At 40.0% G+C, this 21,183-nt stretch overlaps 1 protein-coding gene across 13 annotated transcripts in view; it reads left to right on the top strand.

Moving 5' to 3' along the window:
- LOC310898533 (uncharacterized protein) overlaps positions 1 to 21,183 on the top strand; it is a 264,997-nt gene that overhangs the window by 192,480 nt on the left and 51,334 nt on the right. The window contains exon 1 of one of the 13 annotated variants that reach the window (XR_014583398.1): positions 3,099 to 5,226. The exons of 11 other annotated variants lie outside the window; for them this stretch is intronic. The gene's annotated coding sequence lies outside the window, so the exon portion shown is untranslated. Of the gene's footprint in view, positions 1 to 3,098; positions 5,227 to 5,249; positions 10,696 to 21,183 lie in introns of those variants that run through there. One more of the 13 variants, XR_014583399.1, reaches the window with a different exon arrangement.

The following is a 21,183-nucleotide window of genomic DNA, read 5'->3' as shown; positions in this document are numbered from 1 at the left end:
GTAGCTGCAAGCACGTCTCTCTGGAGCCGCTGCACCTTTCTTTTTGGTCATCGTCTTCTTCCAGGCCAGGCCCTTTGACTCCGTACTGGCCCTGTCTCTGCTGTATAGAGGCATACTGCAGTCTAAATACCAGCCATAGGGCCTTAGTGGACCTGCAGCTAAAAGCTGCCTTGACGTTGGCCTTCTCCTGAATTATAGGTTTGGCAACTAGCTGGTGTGCCCAAATGAAGGTACTCAGCAGTCTGGGTGCTGCCCAGGGTAACACTTGTGCCTGCACCATGGTCAGAGCTACTCGTGCTTGCTTGAGCTTCTGAACCAGGTTTTGTGTGTGGGTGTGAGTACACAGCCAAGCCCCATTTGGGTCAGCTGAACACACAGGCACAGCTCTCCCTCTCCTGTCAGCATTACCTGCATTACTCAGCATTGTGCAGGCCAGCAGTAGATTTAGTAGCAGACAACTCTCCTCTGGGCTACCTCACATAATATTTATGGGGAGCAAGGTCTACACTTTTCAGGGGAAGCTTCTACCTTGGGTTCTCAGGTGAAAGAGATTTGCATTCGAATCATGTATAAAACATCATGACCGTTCTCTGAACAGCCTTCATCAGAAGACCAGTTTCAAAGGAGAGGAAAAAAGGCTAATTGCTATTGCAAGCATGTTAACATAAGCTCAGTCATCCCTAGGCTTCCAGCACCACGATGGGAGAAGGTAATGAGGTCATGGGTTGTTTTTTTAGGTTCTGAAGACTGACTTTGAGAACTGAGGAAAAGTAAACAAAGGATTATTTATTAAATGAAGAAAGGATTATCCATTACAGGGTAAATCTTGCTTGCCTTACATGTACAAATAGTTCCCATTGACTATGAACAAGACAAATACTTACATAAGACATTTATAACTTTTTATGTAACCTTATAAAACCACATGTACTTCTGTATTCTGGGTTTAAGAAGCACGCAGGAGTTATTCAGTTGGATAGGTGTGTAGTGAAACAGAGTAGCCTCATTTTTACTACAGATATCTTCCAAGACAGGTTTAAATGAGAAAATTTCTTATCTCTCTAGCCACAAGGCAAATTTATCCAGAAAAATATCCAGATAACTAAGCAAGTTTCACTAGAGAGTCTCGACTGCTGTGAGAACAGGGTGGCTGGGAAAAGGAGAGGAGGACCAAGGCAAAGCATGAAAAAATTCGGAAGCTATTCAAATAAAAAGTTTCTCCTCCTCCCGTGCATTCCTCAGTCTTTCAGAACATGGGGCAAGGCTGGCCCAGGAATGCTTCTTGCTGGGTAACGGTAACCCTTATTATAAGACACTACAAATTCATCTTCGAGTAATTCTCTTCCGGCCAGCCAGCTGCAGTTACTCAAGTAAGATTAACCAGAATGTGATTGGTTTCAGACCCTTTCCAACAACTTGAGCTAAATGCCACAATTATACAGGATGCAAAGACAGATAATGTTAACCGTTTACTTAGTGATATTCCTGGCTAATCCCAACTGTACCGTCTCTGGGTGAGCTTTTCCCAAGTACATGTGCAGTGCCACTGAAGTATCAGGACTGAGGTGCTTCTGTCACCCCCTGCACAGGTGGTGCATGGATTTGTACCCACAAGATACTCCATGACATACAGGTGTTCAGCTCCTGCCTCGACTTCTCTGTCAGCTGTACATGACATGTTTGTACTCAGTGACTGTTTGTGCACCAAGTACGTCTGGTTATTAAGTCACTTGGCAGTTTGTGCAGCTTTTAACTGATGCTATGCTCTGTATACCAGATACAAAAACTATTCTCATCATCTTTCATCCTTATTGATTCAGTTAGAAATCACCCTGCTTTATGTTTCCCATAGTTTATCTCAAGAATGCGTAAATAATGGCCTGTCATAAACAGAGAAGGAAACATTCAGCCTCCTATTTTAATTTTATTCAGAGGAACAGCTGAATCCAAAAGGAAGATTTGGATGTTTTCCCCTCTTTCTTTGAAAAGTCAGCTACAGAAATTGAGAAGAGCAGACTTGAATCACCACTAGACAAGTGCATTCAGTGCTTCTTTGGAGTAGCTCACAGACATTCTTTCCCCTGTGGTGAAATATTTTGAAATCCCTCATTTTTGTCTGAATGGCAAATGCCAAAACCTCAGTGTTTTTCATGAGGAGGAATTCTTGTCTTCTGGCCAGGTCAGTTAGCTTCACAGCAAGAAGTAGGAAGTTAAGGTTATGGCAAAGGGAGGATTTCCACATTCATGTGGAAGCAGACAGCAGTTGTGTTCAGGCCTTTGACCTCCTGTAGCACTAAGATGTCAAGCACTGGAATCACGACATTGTATGGAGAGTTATTGAATTAACTAATTCCTCAGGGCTTTTTTGACCATTATCTTTAATTTTTCTCTGAAGATGATTTAGTTAAGCCTCGACATTCTTCATCTGCAACTAAAGATCATGCCAGGAAATTGTCACAGCAGCTATCAAGTACTCCATGCTAGCTCTTTCAAAAACGTGGAGGGGTGGAGGGGAGGTGAAATGATGCGTTTGCCCAGTTCCAAGTTGGAATGTATTTCCTTTCTCGATCACAGTGCATGTTGCCATGGTCCAACCTGTCACCCGTAATCTGAGTTCAGTCTTCAGCTTGACCTATGCTTGTGCTGTAACTTTTGTAGATTCTCTGTTTTATATTAACTTAATGGTAAAGCAGTTTTTATCCAGCTAAAATATTTGACTAGGCTCTTCCTTGTGTCTTTTCCATGACAACTGCAGCCCTCCCTTGTGCAGCTCCCCCAGAGTGTGGTTGCCAAGATTACGCTCCTAGATCGCTGTTTCGAGTACAGCCCCCTTCCCTTGGCATCTTTTTGCTATCTGCTTGTCCTCAGGCTGAAGGCTTTTCCTCTCCCCACTATTAGTCACTATCGTGATGTCTCCATCCGGTCTATAATGCCACGTTGATCTCTTGTTTTGTCCAACAAGCACTTCTTAACGATGTGTGGGCTTGGCAATTTCTAAACATGCAGAAAGTGACTTCGCTGCTGTCCTTCAGACTCCTCTTCGTTAACATGCTACCAGTCCACGGCCTTGGGAAGGGTGATGTTGCGGGTATGGTGACTAGGATTGTTTCACAGTATTTTTGTGCTTCCATGCCTGTCTGACATTATTGTTTGTTTCCTGCAGCTTGTGGTGTGGCCTTTCTCTTTGCTCTGTGTCTGCGTGTCACCTGGCATGGGGGTTGGTGAGCAGCACTACCTTTTGAGGCACCCTTGGGAGGCTGTGGCTGAGCACCTATTCTCCTCTGCCTCCCCAGAGTCTCATCAGTCACCTTTGGCCCTTCAATCCTTTCATCTCCTTAATGGATGGGCTTGTAATCATGATCCAAGAAGTCTTCTGGAGTCTGATTTTCTTCTACCTTGCTCTGCTCCAATGTGAATTCGTAGGTAACTGTCCTGGAAAACTAACCTTCCTTCCCTTCCTTCCCTTCCTTCCCTTCCTTCCCTTCCTTCCTTCCCTTCCTTCCTTTCCTTTCCTTCCCTTCCTTTCCTTCCCTTCCTTTCCTTCCCTTCCTTTCCTTCCCTTCCTTTCCTTCCCTTCCTTTCCTTCCCTTCCTTTCCTTCCCTTCCTTTCCTTCCCTTCCTTTCCTTCCCTTCCTTTCCTTCCCTTCCTTTCCTTCCCTTCCTTTCCTTCCCTTCCTTTCCTTCCCTTCCTTTCCTTCCCTTCCTTTCCTTCCCTTCCTTTCCTTCCCTTCCTTTCCTTCCCTTCCTTTCCTTCCCTTCCTTTCCTTCCCTTCCTTTCCTTCCTCCTTTCCTTCCTCCTTTCCTTCCTCCTTTCCTTCCTCCTTTCCTTCCTCCTTTCCTTCCTCCTTTCCTTCCTCCTTTCCTCCTTTCTTTCCTCCTTTCTTTCTTTCCTCCTTTCTCTCTCTTTCTCTTTCTCTCTTTCTCTCTTTCTCTCTTTCTCTCTTTCTCTCTTTCTCTCTTTCTCTCTCTCTTTTTCTTCCCTTATGGCTGAAATAATGCCCTCTCTCTCTTCCTCCCTCCCTCCTTCCTTCCTTCCCTCTCTCCCTCTTTCTCCCTTTCTCTCTCCCTTTCTCCCTTTCTCCCTCTTTCTCTCTCTCTTTCTCTCTCTTTCTCTTTCTCTCCCTCTTTTTCTCTTTCCTTCTCTCTTTCTTTCATCCTTCCATCCTTCCTCCCATACTTCCTCCCTCTCTCTCTCTTTCTCTCTTTCTTTCTTTGTTTTTTTTTTTTTTTTCTTTTCCCTGAGATGGGAAGAGAAATCCTGTGGCCATTTTTTTTTTTTTTTACTTTTATTAATTCTTCTCTAAAATTGGCCACAGACTTCATTTGACCAAATCCATCAGGTGCTTTCTTCACTGACTGTTCTGTGTTGAGATTGTCCCATCAAGTCTGGATGTGATGGGTGCCTCAATAACATATGTTAAAATCTGCTATCAGGCAAAATACACATCATGTGTACTGTAAAATGGATCAGTTGAGAGGCTCTGTCCTACATTGAATGCATTAGAATAAACATTTTTAAAAGGGTGCTTATCTTGTTCTCGTCAAAGATCAGAATGTCAGATTAGAATCCTTTTCCTGCCACTGGGATGTGCTTGAGTTTCTGTTGGTAGTTTTATTTATATTACATAAAGAAGCCCTTGTCCTCCATACCTCCACATAAGCTAAGGGAAAGTATATCATGAGAGCTGTTTCCTTGAGGAAGGTCTGGGCCTTGGTTCTTCCAAGCAGAGAATTACCCGGAAAGGGGTTGGGAAGGCTCCCAACCTGAGAGATCTTTCTGCAGATGAGAGCCACGCATGTCGCTGCGACAAGGAGCCCAGCAGTCTGCGACCCAAGGTGACCTGCATCCTCAGTGGTCTGGACGTACTTAAATGGCTGGTCACCCACCCTTCTGAGTCAGATGGGAAGAGCTACGCAGAGGAAGGAAAATAGAAAGAGGTTTTGTCCGCTCTCTAATTAGCCCCTGAATCATCTTCATTCTGCTTCCTATTCCTCACTTGACATTGGCAGTTTATACCCGTTTGGCTGTTCTTCAGAGAGTAACTGTGCATGTTGTGTTCCTTCTTCCATTCTCTCTGCCGTACAAAGAGCGCTGTCACAGGCATAGATCTGGGATGAAATGTTCAGCCCCTTTTTGAATTTAAGGTTGCATCTATCACTTTGTTGGCCAGAAAGTCACCTGTGCAAAATCGAGGTAGCAGGCCTCCTGGTTCCCATAGCTTGCAGGTATGAACTTGAGGGGTGTACACTGTCTGCCACAGATGAATATGGGGTTTTCTGAATGGGGCTAGAAATTAAACTTGTGCTGGGTATATTTTTTTTCTTATGTTTGATAATGCAAAGGGAAATTGAAGATTCAAATTTAGTTTAACTGGAATCAGTTCTCTGCTTTCCCCTGGATGTTCAAGTCCTCCAAACCAGAACTATTACTTGTATGACCTGGTTAGGATATAATTTATGTAAAGTAGTGGAAATGCTTTTCATATTCACATCTTATCTCAGGTTCTTCCTCAAAGCTAGAAACAAGAATGAAGATTTTGTAGTAGTAATAAAGCACATGTTGACTTGTGCAATGCAATGTAGAGACCTGCCCATCAAAACTGTCTTCCAAGAGAAGGTGGGAAAAAATCTTTGTGGTTTATTATATCCGACTAAACTTTCTAACCAGTTATAGCTACTAATTCTAAGGAATTTGTATTCTAAAACTTACTTTATTCAATCTAGTCCTTTTTCACAGTTTCAAGTATAGTTGTTACTATTACTGAACATTGCCTCTGAAGTGTCTGCCACTACAGTCTGTAGAGTCTGTAATTCTTCCAGTGGGAAGCTTAGAAGGGCAGAGAGCCCTTGTTCGATGGATGGTGTCAGCTGTTTTCCAAACATGCAGTAGAAATGAATGATGGGCTGTTTTTCTTCAGAAAAGTTATGGATCTTTCTAGAGAGAGAAGGATTTTGAAGCCACTGGGAAGAGGTGAGGGAAACATAGGTGTAAGACTGGAGATAAAGGTCTGAAAAGTAGCAGCAGCACTCTTGAAAAACTCTTAGAAGTGAAACTGGAAGTTTGAGCCACTGTAATGTTGGCCGAGGCAAACGAAACTCTTGATGGAACAAGTTGTTTACATGTGCTTGGCTCCCAGGACTGACGTCCAGCCTAAACACCACTTGGTTATGGTATCTTCTTGATCAGCACTCAAGTCCAGGTTTCTTTTTTACCTTCACACAGTTTCGTGTTATGTAACAGGTCTCACACCCCAGGCCTGTCCTGCATCCCTGGTAAACTGAAACTCAGAATCTGGAATTCAGTCCAGTGAACTGGAATCTTTTTGGGGTGGACACAAAGTGCTGTGAGGATCTGTGTAAGAGCTGAGAGTGGGTTAAGTGCTTTGCCATACCCACACTAATCGAATGTGAATTCAGCAGCTGCTTGGGATTAGGTCTCTCTTATTGAGAAAGAAAGGAGCTTTCCTGGAGTCATGAAATACTCTGTGGAAACAAATTAGTCCCAAGAAAAGTGATTTTTATTCCTGGACTCATTAAAATCTGTAAGAGCTGGATTCAGCTTGGTACTTAAGGCTATGCAGATCTGGGTCTCAAGCAGTGCCATTTATTTGACACAGTTTAAAGCCACAACTCTAGCTGCAATTCAGAGCATGAAAAATAGTTTCCACTGGATTCCTGTAGTTTTGACTTCATCACTTGAGTTACAATGATTTCTTGTTGTGCCTGAACAGAGTCCACAAACTCTGCAATTTACTGCTTCCTGCAACAGTCTGACACAGTCCCCTGTGGGAGAAAAATAAGTTAAACACAGAACTTTTTCCTCTTAAGGAATTATATTGATCTTGCAGATGCTGAGTTGACTTACTGTGTTTTTCCTTAGAGTACTTGGCTGCAGATCCACTTAAGAATTAATATAAGAGCCCTATCATCTCATTTCCCCTTAAGCCTAAGTATTATAATCTGTGTCAGTCAATGACATGCAGTTTTCTTCTAAAGATGAGATTTAATAGTATGAAGCAGCTCTTCAGTGCTTGCTAAATTCTGTGTCATTATTTCTGAACTATGATAACTATTTCATTTCTCTCAAAAATCTGTGGCTTATGTGCAGCCTGAATTTCAAGTGCAATATATAGAAAATATAAATATTTAAATTTAAGATATGGTTTATACTGTTCTTTGCTGGAGTATCTCTTCTTGTTTCAAAAACCACAGGAGTGTAGCTCAAGTAGTCCACTTGAGAGAGAAAATTCATCATGTGTCTACTTCAGGGCTCTCTTGTTGTTTAAGGGCTAGCTAGGCTGTGGTAAATAATCCACAGACCTTAACAGCAGGCAATGCTGACTCACATTCCTCTGGAAGAGCACCAGTTTGCCTCTCTTGGTATCCTCCTCCTCCTCTCTTTTACCCCTTTCCCATCTCATTTTCTCTGAGATGGGAACAGTTTTTTTTTTTTTTTTTTTTTTTTTTCTTCTCTGGGGTCTTCAGTGTTTTTTATTTAGCATAGAACTTGATAGTTTTATTTCAGCTTGATTGGGCTCCTCAAGGATGGTTTCTGTACATAACAGCTAGCTACAATACAGTTCTTCCCTGTGGACTGTTATCCGTTGCTTCCAAAATGAGAATGGTCCTTGGCATCTGCCCAGAGACCCCGCACAGCACAAATCTGTCACCTTTCTGTAAGGGAACTCCTCATAGGCTTTTCTACATGTGAAGCTCAAGCCAGGTCAGGCTATGAAGAGCACATAGCCATTAGTTTGTCCTCAACCAGGTAGTGTGCAATGATTTTTGTCTTGTCATCAGATGAACTGTGGTAAGGCAATGACACATTGTTAGTGCAATATTATTCTATTTGGAATTAATGTTCGAGAACTGATCTTTTGTGCTCGGTAATGTTAACAAATAATAAAAGAGAGAGTTTTGGTCCCAGAGGTCTGCAGTTTTAGCATATGAATCTAATGTGCTAGTCTCTTACGTGTTGTTGATGTGTGTAGAATGTGTAGCTTGAAGGCTAAACACACTGCCATGGCACTTCCCTTAAAGCTCAGTGTGTTGTTCACTGTCCACAGTTACTCTTGTACTCTGCTAATCGATTGCTTTATTACAAGTTATTTGCACACCAGTGCTGAGGTGATTTTATTCTGTTGGCAGTTTTGCCATAATTCAGCAAAAGCAAGTAGCCTTTCCTGCAGAGCTCATGTGGCTAACACAAGACGGCCCTGACATGCAACTGTTGTATTTCCACAGCAAAAGAGACTGTGTTTAGGGCAAAAGACTTTAATTTCCCTTATAAATAAAGTTAAAAAAAAATCTTATAATCTCTGACACTGTTTTACAGGTAATAGGTTTAAAAAATTGACTTGGCTTTGTTATTTATGGCTAGGAAGCAATAAAACCACCAGCCCATACAACTCAGAAATTCACCACAGAGGTGTTGCAAGTAGAGAGAGCCAGGAAAAGAGAGGGTGTAAAATACCTTTTAAACCAGACATCCCATTTCTCTACAATGGTGGATTACTACAGTCATTTTCCCTTCCTTCTCAGAACACAAGGGGTATAATGCTTATAAGAATTATGTCCCAGCCCTTCAAATGCTAGCTAAGTTATTATGCAGTTTAATCAGAGATTGTAATTGCTGGAGTGAGTGAGCTGCAGACAGCCACTGGGCATTACTGTGGAATGCAGGAGCAAAGGAAAGTCCTTCCTCACATTTGGCTTTGAAAATGGGACATCCTGCAGGGCGCATTGTGCTCAGCTCAGGCTTTGGTGACAGAGGTTCAGATACCTGTCCCTTCTCTTGGGTTGCTATGTTGAGGTTGGGCTTTCTTTCTTTTTTTTTTTTTTTTTTTCCTTTCTTCCCAGTTGTGTATGGGAGCCTTCCGTGGTCTTTGAGGATAGGCCGGACAATCATGGTGGCAATGAAGAGATGATTCTCCTGGAGCAGTGCACTGCACTTGGGTAGCTGAGAAAAATAGGGGAGAGGTCAAGGGCTAGGCCTTCCCAATTTAAGCAAAGAAGCATAACCTAGAATTTAATAAAAAATCTGTGACAACACTTTCTGAACTTTCATTTCAGTGCATGTGTCTAAGGTCTCACAATGACTGTTCTCTGCTTTTGGCAAAGCCTTGATGCTTTTAATTGTGCTCGTGCACAGAAAGTTGCATGCTAGCTTTTCTCTAGGCTAGCTTTTCTCTAGCAGTCTTAGATGCCAACTAGAGATGCACCAATGCCTGTTGGAAAGAGGAAGGAGCAACTGAGTAGGTAGCTTGTGAAGAACTAACCATTCCCAAAAGAAGTTTAATAGGTTGATGTGGTCTGTGAGGAGGACTTGAATTTTCTTTTTTTTTTTTCCTTTTTTTTTTTTTTAATCTATTAGAATTATTCAGAGGTAAGTGTCCAGCAAGAGGAGACTTACGAGGGGAAGAGGAATCAGTGATATCCATTTCCATCTCAAATCACAAAATGAGCTTTTAGAGGAGTTTTCATGGGCAGAAACATCTCACAGGACAGGGAAACGTAAAGCAACTTCCCCAAGTCTATCCCATGTCTCCCGTGAATGCTAGTCAAAGCTACAGTTTGTTTTTCTATGGTTGATAGTGGTTGCAAATGATTATGGGGTTCTGTGACACAGGAATTAATGAATTGCAACTTCTTTTTGAAACTCAAGTGGGAAAAGACTTTGAACTTCTGCAGTGACTGCTCCTGCTTCTTCTGTCCATAGCCATGATGGCCACACTCTCTCCTCATCCTCCTCTCATTCTTCTCTCCTTTGACCCCATTTTTGGCTCTGCTGAGTTCATAATAGGATACCAAATATTGTAATTGAGTTAGGCTAGCAGTTTCTGATACATATGAGTCCAGGAGACTCCCTAAATTATATCGGAAAACTGCCTTTTGAGAAGTTTGTTTCTGTGGTGAATATTTTGTAACAGTAGAGAGCATGAAAGGCAAAGTATCGCAGAGGGCTGTGGTATTCTTCAGATTGTGTTCCTTTTAGAAGGAGTCTTGCTTCTTAGAAAAACTGTTTGGTGCCTGTGTAACATCAGTTTTTCAGTTTTCTCTTTGACACCTTATCCAAGTTACTATGACAACTGAGGCCTTAGACTTGTTCACTTTATGGATGGACAAATAATGCGATCATTAGAGATGTATGCTAAGGTCAGAGGGTGGCTGGCTGATGTTTGTTTAATTGAGTCCCATGACAGAAGCTGGAAAATCCGGAGCAGGAAAGGTTGTCTTCCAGGGCACATAGGAGCACTGAAATAGGCCAAATTATTTGAGTCTGACCTTCCTGCATCTGGTGGAGCTTTGGGGTTTGGAGCAACAGTGACTTTAAACCACTTTTGCAATTTCCTGATACTAAACCTGGTAAATCTATTCCTGTGCAATACTGTAACACAACTTCAGGGTCCTAGCATGTAAGATAGTTATTACCGGATTTGGTATTTTTGAATTATAATAAACTGGATTTTACAGTGCTTTAGCATTTTACTTCACATCCAGTTAATGAAGAGGGGAAAAAAGAAAAAAAAAAAAAGAAGGCAAAGCATGGAAGAGAACAAACTCCCCTTACTTGAAGACAAACCATGGCAGTTCTGAAACTGAATGAGCTACTGGCACAAATCGTTGATGAACATGGACCCAGAACAGCGTGCTGTTGCTGCTGATTTTGCAATGCAGACTGAAAAGGAAACAGAGGTATTCCTAGTTAAAGAGATGGGAATTTCATGGTGTGCACCTAGTGCCAGTTGGTGTCAGGAACACCAGAAGATCTTTAACTCACAGAAAGGGTTTAATAACTTAATGAACCTGCTGTACAAAACCAGTCAAAAAACAGCATGTAGAGGTTTTAGAAAAACATTCTGTCTTCTGGCAAGAACTGCTTATTTATTGGGCTTCACTTATTTTCTGGGCTATGACAGATCATTGCTTTCAGATGCTATATGAGGATAATTACCAAGATTTCAGTAGAGTGGCCATTTCTTGATTTTTTTGGGAACAGTTCATGTATATAGAGAAAAATGTTGATTTATGTGATTTCCCTCAAGAGTACTCCAATGCCTAAGGATGTTTTACCAAAGTGTTCTTCCTCTTGAAATTTATTTCCATGAACATATAGATCTACTGTGTGCTATACCATCTAGGAGAAGATTAATAATGAAAATTGTGAGAAAAATGTATGTTTTTGCACTGAGACTGTAGGAGACAGTCTGTTGTCTGAAACAGAAACTTGGAATGTTTGTATTGTATTACTCTGCCACTACTTACCATGTTAAAGAAGTGTAGAATATTATTTTTACTTTTCACATGTCATCTATATTAAGAACATTAGATTGAAAGAGAAGTGAGTGTACCAGAAGCTCTCATGAAAACCTGGGTATAGTGATGGAAATGGTGGGCATGTGAAGGCAAAATCAGGATGCTTAGAGTATGGTCATGGAAGTGAAAATGCTGGCTTAGATACTTAGACTGTGGTGCTTGCTGTCCTGCAATGTGAGCAATACACTTACAAGACAGTAACGTGTGACATTTGACATCTACAGCTGAGAAGTATGGGAATTTATGCACATTCTTATAGTTATCTATATGGTGAAGATTGCACATAAAACTCTTTGCAAAATAAGGCAAAAGCATATTAATATATCATAAAGGTCAGACCCAAGTAATCTCCAACAACTTTTCAGCATAAGTAACATTGCATATAAAAATGGGTTTGAAATTTTACACTTAGAGTCACATCCTCCCCTTGCGTAAGGCAGAATAGATTCCGTATGTCCAGTTGAGCTGGGACCATCTATAGCATCTGGCAGCTCAGCTATCAACATTTTAAGTACATATATAAATACAGAGAGGAAATTTATTTAAGAAATATGCAAATTTTCATAGCAATGGAAACAACAGTTATGTATTACAAAGAACTTAGGCATGCCCCAGTTTCAGTTACAGAGCAAGCCTTAGAAACCTGGCCTATATTCCCTAAGTGGTTTGCAACCACAGGCCAACTTTCAAGGGGAACACGCTGCTCCCCATGGGGAAGGATTTATGATTTTATTCGGGATATATGAAACGCGATGATTTTGGCTGGATTTCAAGAAACAAAGGAGCAAGGCAGAATCAGCATTCATTTGCACCCCTTTCAGTCTGCTTGCTGTCAATGAAGTTTTACTGACAATGAAACAAGGCAGAAAATGGGCTAGAGAGAGGGAACCACTTTCTTTATAATCATGAACAAAAAATAATAATTTTCTGATCCCTCTGTGAGCAGAAGCTGCTAGTGCTGGCAGAGCTCTGAAAAACAAGGCTGCAGCGGAAAACAACAGCAGACTCAGACAGCCCCTGTCCGCGACCTTTCTTCTGGATTCTTAAATTCTTATTCTCTCGACCTACTGAAATGATCTGTTTTAACAGTGTGAACTAAATCTTTGTAAATAGGTGAAATCAGTTGTGTTGCCAGAATTCAGCTATGTGCAGACAAGTAACTGTGTTTCTGGAGTAAGCAGGAATGTTCCGTCCCCTAAGCTGCAGTAATAGACATTTATGCATTTTGAGGAAAACTGCTTGAAACTAAATTTTTAAGACCTCAGAAAAGTGCACGGTATCCAGTCAGTTGAAGGAAATGCTTCCCAGTGTTCCTTGTCACTTTTAGTTGAATGCTAGCTAACACCTGGTAATTTTTCACTTAACGGAAGCGGAGTGCACGGGGAGAACCGCTATCTAAAATGAGCAGTTTCTGAGCTAGACCCCTGGCTTGCATCCATTGCCTTTGCACCACTGATGCAGGAGGGAATTCCTTGGCACTGCCGAGCTGCAGGAGCCTGGCCCCCAGCTCCCCCCGGCTCTGCCTTTCACAGGGGGAGCACGCCTGGGACATCGCCGAGGCGAGGCGGGAGGGATTCTTAAACCATTTGTGAACTCTGGCAAGCCCCAGCTGCTGCAACAGCCCTTGAGAAGACATTGCAGCTGAAGGCAATGTTGAGCGGTCTGAAGCGGCCCCGTGCTGCCGAGTGGGGTCCTGGCAGGCCTCCATGTGGGACGGAAAGTCCAGGGGCTCGTGCAGATTTGTGTTGTGGCACTGGGATCTTGCTGCAGCAGGTGATACCTGAGTATCTGTGCCCAAATACGCTATCGGTGTCTTCAAAAGAGATATGCAGGCTTCTCTGGGTGGGAGTAAAGACCCCTGCCTGTTGTCTAAACATATCTGCATTTTGTAAGCAGAGCAGTAAGTTAATAACACGCTGGAAATAACAGGTATTGCCTAGGAGGCTGAAAGTGAGAACTGAACTGGTGAGCTGTGTTCCACCTGGGATCCGTGAGAGCCTTGAGGTCATTGACAAAGATGTCTTGACTTGAAACTGTAAACTTTCCTTGGGATGTGCTCTGTGCTTGAATAGTCAAGTATGGAATGATTTATTGACATTTTATGCAGGTAGGAGACTGGGTCTAAAGGGAGACAAATACCCTATTGAAATAGGTTTCTTTTTGATGGAAATAAAAATAAAATGCTTGGCTTGCTTCCTATCATGATGTAGCTTGCAACCTTCTACATGTCCTCAGAGAAAGAGGGTTCATGCACACTACAGAGGTATAATGTTGGCTAGCATTACATTTTTCACATAGTATCCCACACATGTTCACTGTAGTCCTTGTTATTGCTCAACGAAAAGCTTTCATAGCCTAAAATTAATTAAAAAACACAGCAGCAATGCAGCAGCATGCCCTCATGGAACGAGAAAATCGCTGCTAGAAATGTTAGCCACAACAAACTGAGAGCCTTACAGTCTCACCGTACCAAGCTGCTCATGTCTTTCTTCCTTCTCATGTACTAATATTCCTAAATACACGGTAAAATATTACAGTGTAATTACACAGTGGATATTTGACTGGAAAACTTTCCCTCACCTGTAATATATGTCTAGCTGCTTGGTTAATATTACCATTCAGGTACAATTTAAAATCAACGGGGAAAGTTATTCCAGAACCTACACAAGAAGGTCACAAACTCCCTTTGAAAGCCCTGATACTTCCTTTTGTTCGCTCTTATGTATCTGATTACAAATTACTAAATCCTACTGCTATATGAGAACTTTTAGATTCTAATCAGCACTTTGATGAATGTACAGCACAATAATGCAGATGAGTGATGTCACCCTTTATGCATACAGCAGCATGCATGGACAAAATCGCAGAGAAGCCATTCAAAAGCACTGGGGCCTTTGTGATCTAGGAGCTTCCTTTGTAATCAATCCTGACTGTAAATTATTGCCTAACAATTAGGCATTGTTAAAACATCTAATTAAGCATTTAAAAAAAATCACATAAATAACTAAGTGTTCTGCTTCAAATGTGACGAGTTGACTTTACGATGATAAAATAGAATGAGAATGTGGAATAAGGAAATACTACAAAAATTTGCTTGAATAAACAAGAAGGAAACATGAGTAAATCCCAGTAATACCTGCAAATTAAATCTCTCTTCTTTGGCATTTAGGCATTAGGTGATGTCCCAACACTTTGTGCTACCAGAAAGAAGACTTTTATTAAATGAAGCTGAGATGAACATCATAACACTTTCTCATGTAAGGAAAGAAAATCAGTGTAGATACCTGCTAATAAATTAGCAAAATAAATCTTTAAAAGTTTTTAAAAAATCTTAAAAGGTTGGGTGTTTTCATAAAAGATAATGAAACTGGGTCATTGAAGCAAAAATGGTAGTATAAATGTAAACGTCATGCTTTTTTTTTTTTTTCCCTGATGATATCTTCCTCAGATCTTTTTTAGTCTGTTTACCACACTTATATTCAGTCTTTTCATTGGGTGTGAAAACACTGTAGGATTATTCTTTAAACTAAAAGCTATGCTGAAGGGATATAAGGATGCTCTGAGTTTAAAAAGGGGAAGGAAAGCTGAGAACTGCCTTTCTGCTATCTTTTTAACATCAGACGAGGTCCCAAAAGGGACAAGGTCTGTCTCTTCTTATGTCGTCTCCATATTTCTTTCCTGTGTGGTTTTGCATTATAATGTCAATATTATTTTAATGTGAATTATGAAGGAGTGACTTTTTTTTTTCTTTTTTTCTTTTTTTTTTTTTTCTCTAAGTATAAGCCTTTAAACTAAGATGATTGGGAAATTTTCTGTAAAAAGGCCCTTACTGCCACTTTGCACTGTGTATGGGTAAAAGTGTGTGTTGGTCTTTTGAGGCTTCCCATGCCCATGGAAATGATAACAAGAGGAAATGTAACCCAAGCAAATATACCAAAATGCTGTGTAGTGCAAAGCAGAAGGTTCTCTGCAGAGGTGCTGGGAATGGAAAGCTGCTGCCTTTTGGTAACCTTCCTCCTTTTCTCTGCCAGGGATTGCTGACAAGTTTGTCTCCAGAGCTGAACAGATCTTCTATGGTACCAGCTGTGGTCATAGTTATGTGGTTAGTGTAGTTTATTGGCAGTTCAAGAACTAGAAACCAGCTTCTGCACTGATTTAAAATTAACCTATATCCTGTGATTTTTCAATCCCATTCTTTTTGTGTACGTATATGTATTTATATAGCTCCAGTTGTCTCTGCTGGTTTATCTGGGAAGTCCATTATTCAAACCTAATGCTTTTGCCAGCTGCAAATAGGTTCTCTTTGCAGTGTGTCACTTCCCATTATCATGGGCCGCTGTCTTTTCAACACTTAAGGATGTCATGTCACCACATGATTAACATTTAAAGCAGTTGTACGCTGCTTTTAGCAGTGAAAGTCAGAATTACTTAGGTAGTCGGGTTCCCTTGTTGATTGTAATATGGGAAGTCACTATCCTCTAACTGGACAAATTTCTTCCAAGTGAGGTTGAAGTAAATACGGGTGGTAACACAGTATCAGTTCTTTTCATTCCCCCTCCTTCATTGTCTTCCTTCACTTCTAATATAGCTGATGCACTTCAAAAGATCACAACCATAAGATAAGCTTTAAATAGTCTCCAGTTATTTCTAAAGATATAAAGAGAGTCTGAAACACTGGAAGAGGTCACCTTCAATCTGTGTAAGTATGAAAAAGTCAGTCATTCTAGCCCAGTTGGCCTTTCTTTATTCATTTTATGCCATAAAGAGAGACATTACAATTGCTTGGAAGGAAGGTTTTTTTATGATCAACAGCAGAAGAAAAGGATTTAGAATTGTTAATATGCTGCTTGAGTGCTTAGCCATCTATATTTACAGTAATTGCTTCTGGGAAAAAAAAAGTCTTTTTCCTGCCAACATGTAGGAAAAATAAAGGCTGATTGAATTAAGTCTGGGAACCAGTTTGATTAGAAATTGAAACAAATCTCCTGGGACTCTAGGAACCCAGTTCATTCATGGCATTCCTTCCATACTCTAATGTGCTTTAATGCTTGATACTGAACAATATGAAATGCTAGTTTCTGAAACCAGCTGTTGTGGGTTTGGTAGTTTGGAACCACATTTCAAGAGCTGAATGTAAACCATAAATACATGCGAAGGCAGGCGTTTCAGCTTATTCCTCCAGGTACAAACCAATGGTCAGTATTTCAAAAAAGTTATTAAAGGCATTAGAATTATGCCTTTCACTTTCTGAAAGACAAGCAAGAAGCGAATGGATAATGCCATTATTCCAGTGAATGATATTATATAAAATGTCAGTAATATATAACGACATATATAAAACATAGGACTTTTAATAGATGCTTGGAGGCACTACTTATCAGCATTTTGGTATTTTCTGTTTCCTGAACTGAAGTCCAGTGGCATTTTGCTGGAACGGTGCAAGTATTGATTCAGAATCTGATTTAACAAACAAACAAAAAATAAATAAAATAAAACAACACCATTTCTGTTCTACATTCTTGTTAACAAAAGTCAGACCTTAAATACCTGAAAAATCAAGACCCCGATTTCTCACTTTTCCGTCATTCTTTAAAACTTGTCAGAGATGCTTGGGTATCATCAAGCAGGGCTTGGGGCTCTTTGCCTCTAGCATCTCTCCCAGTGCAAACAGGAAAATGACTTTCTTGTGGCATTTTGTGTGCCATAGCTTGTGAGCTGAAAGCAACAACATCCTTTGATTACTAGACATAGCAGCTTGCTTCACTTCCCCACTTCCTTGCTCCTGTTACTTCTGCTCGTCACAGTTAAATTAGGTCAACTCCTTGGGCTGTCCCTGGCACAGTCTGCAGTTTGAAGACTCGTATATCACAGCCTCACAACTGAGGCTTGCAAGAATGGCGGTAAACACTTCCTAACCCACAGCAGTGTTGTTGTTCCTAGGCTTTGTGATAGTGTATGCAGAGGCAGAAAAACTGCTCAGGGACAACAAATCTAAATAGCTAGTGAATGTTGTGGATTTCTGGTATTTTTGCCCATTTTGTGAGTCATGGACAAAACCAGAAATGTCACATGTGAAATTGTTCCACTAAATAGTAGTGGAAGTATACAAGCACTGAAACAAAGAGGGATGTTTATGGTGTATTTATGAATCACGGGTTAGGAAAGGAGTTTCTCCTCTGTCAGGCTTAGAAATGGACACTCTACTTTTGCATATTTTTTTTCCATAATAGTAAAAGTTTCCACATATTCTTCTTAAACAGAAGTTGTGTAATACCAAATATATTGCACAGGTAGCTCTGTTTTCCAAATACTCTTTGAAAATGACAAATTAACAATGATTATAATTTTATATAATGTATAATTATCTATTATTTACAGAATAAAGAGTGAACAGTGAAAGTAGAGGTCATGCCATAACATGCAGTACATGAACAGTTGGAGAAGAATACTTTTTTATGTGTCCACTTCTTTCATCATTCGGAAATTGTGGGAAAATATTTCTAAAATACAGCCTTGAAAGGCATTATCTTTCAAACTGAATTCCTTGAAGCAGACAGCACAACAACTGATTAACATTGACTTCATTTAAAAAAAAAATCTTAACTCCTGATTTTTGTATCAGCTAATTGTTGTGGAGTCTTGTTGAACATTATTTTTTACAGGATTTTTTATGACTTTTGACATATAAAATATATTAGAACCAAGCAATGTAAATGCAGCCCACATTTTGGAAAAAAAAAAAAAGATTTTCACCAACTTCATTGTGTGATGGAATAATATTTGATAATTTGCAAAATGTTGTTAGTCAAATAAAAATATGTAAAGAATTGTATGCAGAAGCAGTGCAGTAATAACTTGTATACAAGCATTTTGTGCAAGGACAAATAAGAAAAAAAACAAACATGTAGTGCAACCCAGAATTATAATGCATGGAAACTGTATATGTACTTCTGAAAAATGTTTTTATAACCTGGCTTCCTTAGGGCAAATTCATCTTATACCAGGATAATTTACTGAAGGCAGATCTATATATCTTCTGCCTTAGGAACACAAAACTTCTTAAAAAAAAAAGAGGGGGGTAGGAGCTAATCTGAAGCATTTGAATTATAAATGTTTACAACTCATTGAATTTAAAAATATGAAATTTTGCAGTTAAATTAAAGAAATAAATACGATAAAAAGCTGATGAGCTAACAGGTTCAAAAGAAAGTTTACCAAACGTTTTCGTGACCCAAATCTGTGGACTGGATGGGGCAGATAAGGGGAAGAGGGTGATGCATAGTTGATGTTTCAATCTATTCTTGTACATTTTCTGTTGTTTCTGTTTCATTTAGATGCATGTTTAATTAGATCTGCATGCTCACTTGGACTCTGCATTTTTGCAGGCACTTGATGTTATGGTTGTTGGTTAAAACCTGCAGAATACCTAAACTACATACCTAAAAGAGCTTACATGATTTTTACAGGGTTTTATGGTAATGATTTCAGTTTCAGGCTTAGGAACAGAGCGGATCCATTTATCACTGGAGACTGAGCAGGAAGGAAAGGGAAGGGCAAAGAGGTTACACTGGCAGTGGAAAGGTAGGCAAGAGAAAGTGGGAGAAAGCGTCAGGTGTAGAGGTATGGAGGGACGAGACAAGTAGAAATGAAGCAAAAAAATGCAGTCAAACACACTGGTTTTCTTTGCTTTAAATGCCCTATAGGCAGAGCAGTCAACAGGCAGACAATTGTACCACTGGGCACTTTTGATTACATTAAGGTGTCAGGCAAACTTTGCTGTCCATGGTTTATGGTATCAGCTGAGCAACCTGAAAGAATAAATGATATAATTTGTGATGTGACTCATACAAGAAAGCAGACAATCAGTAGTGTGCCATAATACAAGTGAGAAAAAGACAAAATGAAACTCAAGGAGCAGTTATGGTAGACATTGTATTTCTTCTATCTTCTGGATATGTTTATCATATTATTATTATTATTATTTACTAATGTTATCATATCACCTAGCGACAGAAATTCAATGCTCAGAGCCAAGATACTAGGCAAAACAACCTAAAGCTTATGGCAGTTTCTTCCTTTGCTGGTTATTAAATTGTTTCTGTGAATGAAAATAATGATAACAAGGAGAAATGTACACCATGCTGTGACCAATTTCCTGCCACACCATGAGTGATCTGCATAACTGCCTCTTGCAGCTGTAATGATACTCTTAAGTGGAGGGAATCTGAATGTGGGCCTTAAGAGCGTGGCTGGAGTGACCTCCTGAATTGCATTGTTAACACTGAGAATGCAGATGCCTAATTTAGTACTTCAAATTGCACAGATTACTGCATACTGAAAAATGAGAATACAAGAAAAGAGGTCTTAAAGGGCTGGTAGACATTCAAACTGAATTCCACTATTGATTTGCTCTGGGGATATCAGTTTTATGATGAAGTTAAAAATTTCCAAGCTGACCATCTTCATCTTCATTTTGCTGCATGTTCTTTTCCGGTGTGTTTGTTTATCAAATTACACTGAAGGGTACCAGAGCAAATTACTGATGCAAATGAAGTGCCCCATTTTTCCAATAAATGAGTAATAGTAATAATAAAATAAAAGCTATCATCTGCAATTTTATGCAGAGCCTTGAGCTATGTTTTTCTAAAACCTTTTTGTTAATACTTTTGTAGGCACACTTGAGAACTCCAAGGATTAGCTAATGTTACGCCAGTAAAAATGATTCTTGAAAATGACAGATATAGGCAATGTTACTACTGGGGATTACGTTTGGTCATATTTTTTTCCATTAGATCATGCTTCTATGGAGTTCCTAGACTCTTACTGGAAGATCCTGCTAGCTCTTGGACTGTGGTGCAGAATGTCCCTTATGTTCATTAGTAGCTTACATTGGAAGCAGAAGGCTTCTGAGCTTTTCAGCTGTAATTCAACATTAGTCTTAGGCAGGAAAGCGAAAATGTATTTACTGAAAGTAAAATATTTATTTTGGCCAGAATACAATTTTTGGCACTGGTACTTATGCCTTTTAGGTCAAATTTTGGTAGTAGGCTAGTAAGCCTGTGATTGCAAAACACAGACCAATTTAATAAAAGTTCAGTTCAATTTCATTCCTCTTGGTGTAAATCCAGAGTATTTTGCAGAAATCCGTTACCATCTGACTAAACTTTCTGTTTCTAGGGTCTGCAAGTGCACGCAGTATCCAGTGTTATCAGCCCAGAGTAGGTATATATTTAGTTTCTCATTAGACAGTAAAGACAAAAAAGCCAACCCACTTTATGATTAACTACAAGTATAGTGGCAGCCCAGCAATCCTAAGCAGGTGACATAAGCTCGTGTTACTGATGTGAAAGTTTTCTGGTTTAGTAATAATGACCAACTGTAACAGCAACAACAATAACAAGAATATCCTCCAGAGGAAAGTGAATATTAATAGCCCTTTTACACAGACAAACTGAATCCAAAAGGTTAAACGACCCATCTAGCACTCCCGTGTAAGATGGAAATGAAACACGTGTAGACCAGTGATGACTTATGCCATGTGCATAGTGTTACTAGTGATTTTTAGATCAAGCTTTGCTGTACTTACATATTAAAGCTGGTGGAGGTAATCAAACCAAGTCTGAGTACTTCCCTTCCTTACAAGATGAAACTCCATGTGCTACACAGATTAATATAGTAAAGAACCTTTGTTTCATTGCACTCAAAAATGTTTTCTGCATGTATGTAATGGGGTGTCTTTTTCCATTCTTTTCTACTTTGTTACCATTTTCATGCTTCCATTTCCACGAAACAGCTGCTAGCAATCTGACCTTTGATGACTCAGAGAAGACATCATTTGGATCATTTGCGATCATTTGGAGTCCCTGA

This window comes from Anser anser (genome assembly GCF_964211835.1).
Source record: "Anser anser genome assembly, chromosome: 4".
Lineage (NCBI taxonomy): Eukaryota > Metazoa > Chordata > Aves > Anseriformes > Anatidae > Anser > Anser anser.
The sequence above is the reverse complement of the archived record's forward strand: the minus strand, read 5'-3'. Positions and strand labels throughout refer to the sequence as shown.